The 12,153-nt window shown below is 43.1% G+C and overlaps 1 protein-coding gene across 6 annotated transcripts in view; it reads left to right on the top strand.

The window, feature by feature from the left end:
• The window catches only part of LOC131243539 (probable helicase MAGATAMA 3), a 66,516-nt gene that overhangs the window by 29,821 nt on the left and 24,542 nt on the right, over nucleotides 1-12,153 (top strand). The window lies entirely within an intron of this gene.

Genomic DNA, 12,153 nt, shown 5'->3' on the forward strand with positions numbered 1-12,153 from the left:
CATCATATTCTACACAAGAGTGAATTATCAAACACAATACAATACACACACACATTGCCTATTTGAAGCTCTATATATTGAACACAGTACGATACAAATGCATTACCGATTTGAAACTCTAGATGTCATCTGCAGTTGCCCGTATAGTTACCTATCAATTGGAGCCACAAGTAAACACTCTAAATAAGGTCAATTTCAGGGGGATAGTGGGGAAGTTTCGATATGATAAAGCTTAAAGATTTGGTGGGAAGGGTAGTGGTCATGCTGATGGTTTATTTATGTGAGTCCTTTTTAGTGTAAACTATTTTAGTATTTTTTATCAATAGGCATTAGATCTGAAAGAAAAAAAAAATGTCTACAATGATATTTGAATACTCGATGATTAAAAAAAAATAGCAAATACTATGTATTTCCAAGCAGCCCGATGACTACTGGTGGAAACCCAGTCCAGACTGAGAGGGAATTGGCAGTTAGTGAACCACCCAAGATATTCCTTCTGTAAATGCTCAAGGCTAGTGCAGGACTGAGTGAATTTGAAGTTCAAGATTTCAGTTACCTAGCTAGTAATAGATTGTACCTGTGATATCATGTGGTTATCTATCATGTGGTTTATAGATAACCAGAAATTCTTCTACCATTTGGACTTTCAGCCAATTACTTTTCTGGGACTTTGTAAGAGCTACAGTCTTCACTGATATGACAATGGAATCACAGGAACACAGAATTAGATGAGCACAATTTAGAAAGGCTGTGCTATTGGTCTTCATAAGCTTCTAGGGGCGTTGCCCCACTAGAGACCTGGAGGAGTTGCCTTCTGGATAAGAAGAATCTCTCAAAAAGGTGAAGGACCTCTCTCCACACATCCAGTCTCAGGAAAAGAAACAAGAAGCAAACGTTTTGTGTATAAAGCCCTACACAAATCTTACACATGGCTTAGGACCCAAAATAGCAACTGGGAGCTCCATCAATGATCTGCTATTTTGTCTCTTTCACAGCAAGGCACCTTTTTACGGTAAGCTTTCCTAAGCTAATAGCTGCAACCATAACATGATACGTAAGATTCCCATAATTACAAACAAATTAGTAATTCTACAAATGAGCTTATGAATCTGTACTCCTTCAATAATATCAATTAACTAGCGTGTGAGGCTGACGAAGTATAAATCTAGAATTAGGTCCAAAATTGGAAGGATTCATGAGCAATTATGCCTACCGGATTTGGGGGTCACTTTCTAGCTCTCGTACTTGATAAACAACACTCAAGAAGCAGAAAATACAGAAAGAATGGGCAAGGGAAGATAGATCTGGTGACATCACAACCTTTATAGCAACCCACTGCAGGTTCTAAAAAGAAGTCTTTTATCATGAAAAATAATCATGTAGAGTTCCATACATATTGCCTGGTATATGTAGGCCTTCAGACATGTACTTTCCTATTTTAATAGAAACTCCAATTGTCTAGCTTTCTAAACAGGTGTGATTAAGAAAATAGGCAACCGTTAAATAAAGAAAATAAAGATTCTTAGTAGCCATATGGCTAAGATGGCCCCATGTTGGAGTGAATAAGCAGCTGATCTGTGGGCACCAGGACTAATTGAACCATTAGTAGGCAATCAGTTTGGTCTTGTAGGCTCCAATGATGCAACATATATGGGCCATCTGATTGGTTCAGTGGGTTCCTGAACCAATCTGATGTCCCTTTTGTCTTTTATTATGGATTGATGAGCAGGTGACATTCACCCCCGCGCGTATGTGTATACATGTGTGATCTGTGGCTTTGATGCGGCCCTATTAACAAGTAATCACTTGGGTGGGCGTGAAAGAAGATGAGAGCTGTCCACCAAGGTGGACCACATGTGTGATGGAGGAGAGGAGAAGAGAGTATTATGGAAGACTCCTTATTCTTCTCGTTCACCTCTCCTCTCTCTCTCTCTAGGTGGTGGTGTGGGGCTAGGATCTATATATAGGAGTATCCCTTGTCTTTTTTTTTTGAGAGGAAACAACAATTTTATTCAAATGGACCACAAAAGCAGAAAAGAATACAGCGCCGGATCTACAAGAGAGAAAAAGAGCAGCGAAAGCTGCCTACGCAAAAGGAACCCAACCCAACAATGAGTTAATTATCTTCCAAATCAGCTCTTCAATGGAGGAGCGTTTATCCCGAAAACAGCGGTCATTCTGCTCCTTCTAGATTATCCAAAAGACCGCCATGATGAGCATCCGCCAAGCTTTCTACCCACTTTTAGACCCTCTGGCGCCTTGCCAAGCCCACAACAGAACATCCACCGACTTCAGCATCACCCACACCACTTGCATAACGGACTAAAAGAACTCCCAAACTGTCCGAGCAACGGGGCAGTGAATGAACAAGTGATCAATTGACTCCGCGTCCATCATGCACATCCAGCACACATTGGGTAGAATTAGAGATCTATGCTGCAAGTAATCTATCGTCAAGATTTTTTTTTTTCTCCCAACTAACCACACAAAAACTGCCACTCTAGGGGGAGCCCCATAAAACTGCTGATGGAAAGGATGTGGCGGACCTGTTGGGGGATTCAAGGACCGAATCGCATCAAACATCGAGCAGATTGAGAATATCCTTGAAGGTTGGGCCCTCCAAATGAATTGATCATCGTCCGATGAAGGGGCTGCAAGCTTCAACAGATCTAGCATAGCAGCAAAATCCGAAACCTCACCCTCATTCATGTTCCTACGATAGGGGGGTCTCCACACAACCGCATTACCCATACTGGAGAAACATTGTCTATTGGAATATGGTGGTCTGGGCTGCAAGAAGAGCCAATCTAGGAAAGACCTCTTGTTGAGCCTCCTCACCACCAAATATTCGTCCAAAATCTAATACAAGAGCTATTCCCAAGGGCAAATGCAACCCAACTTTGAACTAAATGCTTAGTTGTCACAATCCCTTTCCATATGCCTGAAGCGCAATAAAGGGAGGAACTCTTGACGAACCATCCGCCGCCAATCGCTCCATATTTGTTGACTATGAATTCCCTCCACATCCTTCCTGTCTCGGTGCCGAATCTCCAATGCCACTTTGCTAAAAGAGCGAGATTCATCCCGCTCAAACTTTTAATCCCCGCACCTCCCTCCTTCACCGGTCTGCGAACCTCCCCCCAATTGAGAAGATGGAACTTGTTGCCCCCATTGGCTCCTTTCCAAAAGAAGCCCCGTCTCAACTTTTCGAGTCTTTCAATCACCTTAGTCGGGCATTTGAAAAGCGATGTGAAGTATGTTGGCATGTTTGAGAAAGCAGCTACATCAAATCTATGTTCGTGCCTGTCCAGTTTAGCATTTTTAGGGAGTACCACCATATGGTGGTCCTCACTCTTATAGACTTTGGTATCCCTACATAAGAAGTCTAAAATCCTGCCTATCCATGTGCCCAAATTAGCCCAAATTCTTTCACTATTTGTGGTGTACATCCTTGGCCCATAATCCCATGCAAGCATGGGTGGTGGGCAACTTAAAGATTTTACTGTTGGATCCCCATTAAGTTTGATAAAAAACACTTTAATAGTAGAAAACGTTTTTTAAACCTTTTGAAAACATTTGAAATTACTAGCGAACTTTGAAACACTTGATGGATGTTTTGATTGACAGGATCCATACATAACCAAGTCCCGAGAAGACTAGGGGACCCCTTGATGCATGTAAGGCTTTCACCACATTTTTAATGTGTTCAACCAACAACACTTGTATGTAAGCCACTCGAAGTGCGTCAAGGCCCACAACACTAAGATCATGAAGTCTCTCCATGATCTCAGGTTAAGGATTAGTAAAAGCTAGTACACGATCAAGTCAATTCAATATAATTGTGATGGGTCTCTCAGTTAGGAGACTGCGATCCTCCAATGGGAATCTCTAATTGAGCCCAATAAAGGTACTTATAAATGGAGGCAATGGTAACAAGATGCCCGGTGGTGGATATGAGTCCATCCCAACTCATTGTTGGTTCCGCTACTCGGGATAACCACAAAACTAACCTGCCCAAACTTGATGAAGTGATTATGGAATTTAGGATACTCGAGAAACATGTTGCCACAACTATCCCTTAGCCATTATGGGTGTTGTCTCCACTTCATTCTTTCCCCATGGACCCATAAGAGATTTGAAAAGAATCCCTAGAACCTGCTAATAATATTTAATGCATAAGTTCCATGAATAATTAATGATGGAAAACAAAGTATATTCCTTATCCTTAAAAAACAAAGTATATTCCTTTCATCGAAGTGGGCATGAATAATAAAATTCATCAGCATTTATTTTTGGTTTTCGGGTGTCACATATCCAGTGTTTTAAATAGCGGTAGCATGTTGCGTAGCGTTCAACCCTCCGTAGCGTGCAGCGAAATAGCGTAGCGTGTAGCGTAAGCTACACAATACTTCTATTTTTTAATAAAAAAAGAAAAGAAAAATATGATAAATATTAAATAGTAAGAAAAAAGCAAAAAATATAAAAGTCACATTCTTCAAAAAAAACATGCATTACGGTGGACCCCACACATGTGGGCCATGCCATACACACACCATAGTGGACCTGCGCATGTGGGCCATGCCATACACACACAACAGTGGACCCCACGCATGTGGGCCATGCCATACACACACCACAATGGTCCCCACGCATGTGGGCCATGGCCGCGCATGTGGGTCATGGCATAAAACACCACAGAGGACCCCCACACATGTGAGCCATGGCATAGAACACTACAGTGGACCCCACGCATGTGTCCCACGTGATGGTTGGATGAGTCAAATCCATGCCATAGACACCACAACCTCCATTAAAAAAAAATTGAAAAAATAACACAACATTTCAGTATAAATAAAAATAAAACTCATTAACAATGATTAAAGGGCTAAAACATACCTTGAATAGAGATTTAATCAACTGAAAATTGATTTTTGGGAGTTACGTGGGATATGCGATTTCTCACTTGTTTGGGCTTCAATGCTCCTGAAATTCCAGCAAGATGATGCTCTTGTAATTCCGATCGAACTCCAAAAATCGGATTTGAGAAAGGGCTCTTCGAAATCTTGGAATCAAAGCTTCAAAAATGGAGAACTTGCGGCTGCTGCGGCACCGCAATAGGGCTGTTTGAAAGCCCTAATACGATTGTTTTAAGTTTAAAAAAAAAAGACTTATAATATGAGTTTAACACCACCTACTCAAAAGGAAAGATGGCCAGTCACCACCATTTAAAAGCAAGTTTTTAACTAAAATGACTTTTATTTTAAAATTCTTACGGTAGTCTTGAGGCGTACGCTACATACGCTACACTCTACTTATGTGTAGCGTACGCTACAGCCCTGGTAGTGTACGCTACTGCGTATTTACGCTATGTAGCGTTTTTTGTACGCTACGCTACGTAGCGTACGCTACAAGCTACGCTACCATGCTATTTAATACGCTGCACATATCTAACAAAGGGTGTGGACTTATAATGCAGGGGCATTTCACACTGGGCTCTAGTGGGGTAGCTTGTGGGATGCGTGGGCACACTTGGGGTGGGCGGCTCATGTGATTTGGGGCCCACGAGCCCACAAGGGGGGTTCGGCCGAGGTCCTAACCTATGAGATGTGGGGCCTGGGCTATGAGATAAAAGGGATTAATTCGCCATACTTTAACGGTTCGAGCTTTTAGAGCAAGTGGTTAATTGTCCTGCATCAAATTGGTATCAGAGTGGGAGGTCTTGTGTTTGAGACTCCTCACCAGGGGTGATTAATGCAGAGGCATTTCACACTGGGCTCGAGTGGGGTAGCTCATGGGATGCGGGGACACACTCGGGGTGGGCGGCCCATGTGATTTGGGGCCCATGAGCCCACAAGGGGGGTTCGGCCGAGGTCTTAACCCATGAGATGTGGGGCCTGAGCTATGAGATAAAGGGATTAATTGGCCATACTCTAACAATTCAAGCTTTTAGAGCAAGTGGTTAATTGTCCTGCATCAACTTAGATCATGTTTGAAGCATTCAAAGCAATGGCATAAGGGTATTGGTTAAGGACCATGAGGTCAACGAGAGGTGGAAAAGCTATTTCTAAAACTCGTTAAAAGACGTACACTCTAAGCTTAGGGATAGAAAAAAGCATTAACTCAATTAAGGTTGGAAGCCATGTATACTTTTGTAGGATTTGGATATCTCAAGTCAAGCAAGCTTTGAGAAAGATGAAGTCGGGAAATGCTTTCTGGGCAGATCAGATGGTATACCAGTAGAGGCTTGGAAGTGCATGGGAAATTGGTTTATTTTGATTGATAAAGCTGTTTAGTATTGGTAAGATTGAAGAAAATGCCAGATGAATGTAGGAATTTGGTAACTATTTATAAGAATAAAGGAGAGATACAAAGCTACACTATATTGAGATTAAATTTATAAGTTATATTATGGAATTTTGTGAGAGCGATTGGTCAAAGATTAATGCATGAGACAAATTTATCAGAAAATCAATTTGGATTTATACCAGGAAGGTCAACAATTGAGGCTATTTTCCTACTTAGACAACTGATGGAGAAATATAGGGAGTGGTGGATGTTGGGAAAGCCAAGGATTTTCAAGAGGAAAGTTTGATATGATTAAGAATTTCTATGAGAGATTGGTAACAAATATGAGGACCACTAGTGTAGAGACAAGTGAGTTCCAATTATCATGGTCTTGATCCAAGGGTTAGCATGGAGCCCCTATCCTTTTGCATTGGTTCTGGAAGAGTTAACAGGACATTTATAGGAAGTGATCTCAAAATGTATATTGTTTGCCAGATGACAATTTTTATTTACGGGATGCGGGAGGGGGTAAACACAAATCTAGAACTATGGATGGTTGTTTGTAATCTAAATGTTTTAATGTTTTTCTGACAAAAACAGAGTACATGGAATGAAATTTAAGTAACAATAGGAGTGGAAATGAGGAATTGTTTAAGGTTGCTGACCAAGAAGTACCCAATATGACCAATTTTGATATCTTGAGTCAGTAATTCAGGATATTGGAGAGTTTGGGAAGGGTATTGCTCATAGAATTAGAGTTGAGTGGATGAAGTGGAGATGTGCATCTGGAGTTTTATGTCGCTGCACACCAATGATATTGCAGGGGAAATTTTATAGGATAGCTATAAGACCAACCATGCTTTGTGCAACATAATGTTGGGAAGTTAAGGAACAAACTGTTTATAGGATGAGCGCAGTTGAAATGAGGATGTTGAGATGGATGAGTGGTATGACAAGGAAAGATAGAATTAGAAATGAATGCATTCGAGGGAGCTTGGTAGTGACACCATTAGGTAATAAGATGAGGAAAGTAGATTTAGATGTTTTGGCCATGTGCAAAGTAGACCAAGAATTGCACCTATTAGGAGGGGGCTGGTTCAAATTGAAGGCTCTAAAAGGGTGATGTGGCGGATATAGTAAGCAAAGGCTTGACCCATGTTTTAATTGACGAGATGGTTGGTGATGGAGTGGAATGGCTGAACATGATTCGTATAGCTGACCCCAATTAGTTGAGATAAGGCTTAGATGATGATTAGGGCCTGTTTTGATGAGGACATCGTGCACACGCACGCCCGCACACCACCACCCCTACGTACGTACGTACGCAGAAGGAGGACCCCACCATCGATCTGGCTCGATGACGACGTCCAGGGAGGGCCTCCTAGCTAGAAGACAAGTTTTGGTTCAGAAAAGTGGCCCAATAGTCAAGAAAAGCCCACCATGAGATCTCATGATCGTGGCCCACTCGTCGGATTGGTTTTATATTTTAAGTTTTGCTTATTGTTATTATTTAGAACATCGTGAACGCTTTAGATTTTCTTGTTTGGTTTTTATTTTAGTTTACTTCATCGCCAAGTAATAGGTGTCGCACATGGTGCGAGTTCTTGGATATAGGGTTCTCCCTATAAATAGGCACCCTTTGTAGTTCTTTTCATTGATTGAAGTTAATAAAAAAATTCCTGCTTTATTTTTCTGCTCTCTTCGTGAGTTGTGGAAGAATTCAAAAGTGGGTGTGAAGCCCTCCCTTTTCGAAGGGCTAACTACCGTGGTGCGAAGCCACATCGATCCCAATTCACCCCCATCTTCCATCATCTTTTTTATCCATCTTCCCCCACCATCCATATGTCAAATTTGTCCTTTTGTTGCATCAGATTTCTTCATTGAAGCAGGTTTTCAGATTTCAGCCCGCAGGCGAGATGAAACTTCGGCGGAGCACTACGCACAAACCGTACATCGGATCGAGCTGAAATTTGGAGGTTTTGGAGTCCATCCCTGGCCGACCAGGGCCAAGGTGGCCTTTTTCTGAATAGTGGGCCCCACACACGTGCGGCCGGGATCACACGCACGTCCATCTGGACCATTGTTGCTGTCCACACGCGGGATCATCTTTTGGTTCAGGTTTTTTTCTTCTTTTATCCTCTCATAGCCGTTTTTTTCATGAATCCTAACCCTATATTACATGATCCCTAATTGATTTGCCCCTTTTTATCACCTTAGGGTTCCTTGAATTGAAATTAGGGAATCCCTTGGATTAGGGACTGATTTTTATGCATGAGTAGTTGATTTTATTTCCCTTTGACATTGTTTGGTTTATAATTTTATTGGTCCAGTCCTAGCCTGTGTCGGCTTGGACCCGCATAGATTCCCCTTTAATTTAATGTTTGGATTTTCATGTGGGATGTGGAATTTGTGTGATTGTTTCTGAATTGGTGTGATCTAAGCCTGCAATCTTGCATATCATATTTAATTTTCCATGTCCTGCATCAAATTTGGTATCGAGCCTAGGGTTCTTGTAGAGGAATTCACCACATATTTAGGGTTTAGTTTGTTTGAGTCCTTCATGCATTCAGTCCATCATATATAGCTGAATTTTAGTAACAGTGTGTAGTCTCCTTCATATAGAGTCTCGTAGGGTCATTTAGTTTTTAAACGCATATAGTTGTCATAGCAGGTCCTTAGGTTGAGCAAGTCAGTGTATGCCCACACGTACGGGTCGCGGCTTCGGTTTGCACCCCACACTAAACATGGAGCAACTACAAGAAACAGTGGCCAAGTTAGCCTAGCAAGTTGAGTCCTTGAATAAGCATTTGGAACAACACATAGATAAACGTCTCGAAGAAATAGAGGCCTCCTTCAGGGCAAACCCCACCACTGGGGAGGATGCCCAATCTCAGGCAGTTGGTCGGGAGGTTAGACCAAGGAATGGAGGCGGCCAAGGAGCTGGTCATGGGCGCGTACCTGTGCACCCACCCCGTGAGGGACATCATGATCAATATGACCCAGATGCACAACTCCTCAAGGGAGTTAGGGTAGATGCTCCTACTTTTGATGGTCACTTGGACCCTAAAGCTTTTTTAGATTGGTTGGCGGATATGGACCACTATTTTGAGTGGTATGATATGTCGGATGCTCGACGAGTCCGATTCGCCAAGATGAAGCTTGTGGGTCAAGCAAAGAGGTTTTGGGCGACGGTTGAGCGAAAAAAAGAAAGAGCGAGGGAACTTCCAATAGTCCATTGGGGAGAAATGAAAGAAACGTTGAAAGAGAAGTACCTCCCTTTCTCTTATCGCATGCGGTTGATTGAGGAGTGGCAGTCTCTTCGACAGGGTTCCATGAGTGTTGCTGACTATATTGAGAAATTCGAAGAGTACTCGACCCGCTGTGAGGTTGATGAGGACCCCATACTCACCCTTGCTCGTTTTAAAATGGGCCTCCGTCCTGACATTAGGAGAGAATTGCTCGCCAAAGACATAGACACTATCGAACAGTTGTACCAACTAGTATTAGATGTTGAGCAATACCTTAAAGCATCTGTGGGAAGGCGGTTTGACTTTCGCGAATCTGGTACTAAGGCCAACCCCTCTGGGGCTAAACCTAACACGGGATTCCAAAACAAACCTTTCCCTAATGTTCAGCCCAGACCTAAGGATGATAAGGGTAAAGAGATTGTCGGGTCTAGTTCACGTGGAAGTGGGGCCACTAGGTGTTTTAGGTGTCAGGGGTTTGGTCACTTTGCTCACCAGTGCGGCACGAGAGAGGGCACCAAAGTACTCCTTATTGATGGACAAGTAGAAGTAGTGCCCCCAGAGAGTGATAGTGAGGAGGAGGAATATGAGCCAGTCGGAACCCCTAGTGATGAGGAAGAGGGAGCACAAGAGTCTTTGACCCTCGCAATTATGCGTTGCGCCCTAGCTCAAGCCAAGAACACTGATGACTGGCGCCGCAACACGATCTTCTACACTTATGCAAAATGTGGGGAAAAGAGCTGTAAGATGATCGTGGATAGTGGTAGTTATGCTAACGTGGCATCCACTAGCACTGTGAGTCGTTTGGGCTTGAAGCTGGAAGCCCATCCTCAGCCCTATAGAGTCTCCTGGGTTGATGAAACATCCATTCCAGTCTCGCACCGCTGTCTTGTCCCTATTCAGTTCGGATCTTATAAAGACACAATTTGGTGTGATGTTGTTCCTATGGATGTGGGCCATGTCATTCTGGGTAGGCCGTGGCTCTATGACAGGGATGTTACCATATTTGGTCGTTCAAATGTGTGTACATTCTGGTTTGAGGGCAAGAAGGTCAAGCTAAATCCTCTACCACCCAAGAATACAACTGGAAAAGAGTTCACCACACAGAGTGGTGTGAGCGGCCCAAAAGAAGTGAATGAGTCGAAGTCCAAGTCCAAACCACTCCATATTTTGAATGCCAAAGACTTTGAGCGAGAGACGGAGGCGGACTCGATGATATACGCCCTTGTGGCTAGGGAGAGTGTACCAGATACTAGCGTAGAGTTACCCACTGAGGCCATTCAGGTAGTACATGAGTTTCGTGATATTTTTCCTGATGATTTACCGAATGAGCTTCCCCCTATGAGGGATATACAACATGCCATTGATTTAATCCCTGGGGCAACTCTACCAAACCTCCCGCATTACAGAATGAACCCGAAGGAGCACGCTGAGTTGAAGAGGCAGATTGATGAACTCCTAGAGAAGGGTTTCATTCGAGAGAGCATGAGTCCGTGTGCCGTGCCCGCCCTTCTTATACCTAAGAAGGATGGCACATGGAGGATGTGTGTTGATAGTAGGGCCATCAACAAAATTACAATCAAGTATCGATTTCCCATACCGCGTCTTGATGACATGCGAGATATGATGGCTAATGCTACTATCTTCTCAAAAATCGACCTCAAAAGTGGGTATCACCAAATCCGTATACGCCCTGGTGATGAGTGGAAGATGGCCTTCAAGACGAAGGATGGGCTATATGAGTGGCTAGTTATGCCTTTTGGGTTAACTAATGCCCCAAGCACTTTCATGCGTGTGATGACCCAAGTGTTGAGACCCTTCATGAGGAAGTTCCTGGTCGTATACTTTGATGATATCTTGATTTATAGCATGACTAAGGAGCAACACCTCAACCATTTGAGGCAGGTTTGTGGGATCCTTAGGGCCGAGAAGTTGTACGCCAACCTAAAGAAGTGTGCGTTCTTGTCTAGTAGTGTGATCTTCTTAGGTTTTATTGTGTCAGATGAGGGCGTATCGGCGGATCCCGAGAAGGTCAAGGCCATCGTTAATTGGCTTAAACCCTGCAATATTCATGAGGTGCGCAGCTTTCATGGCTTAGCCACTTTTTATAGGCGGCTCATTCGAGGTTTTAGTTCCATTGTGGCTCCCATCACGGACTGCATAAAAAAGAGAGAATTTCAATGGACAAAGGCCGCCTCGAAGGCCTTCAAGGAGATAAAAGTCAAGATGACCGAAGCTCCAGTCACGCGACTTCCAGATTTTTCAAAAGCTTTTGAAGTCGCATGTAACGCGTCAAAAGTTGACATAGAAGGAGTACTTAGCCAGGAAGGGCACCCTGTCACCTTTTTTAGTGAGAAATTGAATGAGGCAAAGCAAAGATATTCCACCTATGACAAGAAATTCTACGTGGTAGTGCAGTCACTACGTCATTAGCGACATGACCTGTTACCGCAAGAATTCGTCTTGTTCTCAGATCACGAGGCCTCAAGATACTTGAACTCTTAGAAGAAATTAAGCCTCAGGCACGCTAAGTAGGTTCAATTCCTTCAAGAGTACACCTTTATGCTTAAGCACAATGCTGGTGTAAAAAATAAGCCCACCAACGGGTTGAGTCGTCGAGTCG

This window comes from Magnolia sinica, chromosome 4 (genome assembly GCF_029962835.1).
Source record: "Magnolia sinica isolate HGM2019 chromosome 4, MsV1, whole genome shotgun sequence".
Lineage (NCBI taxonomy): Eukaryota > Viridiplantae > Streptophyta > Magnoliopsida > Magnoliales > Magnoliaceae > Magnolia > Magnolia sinica.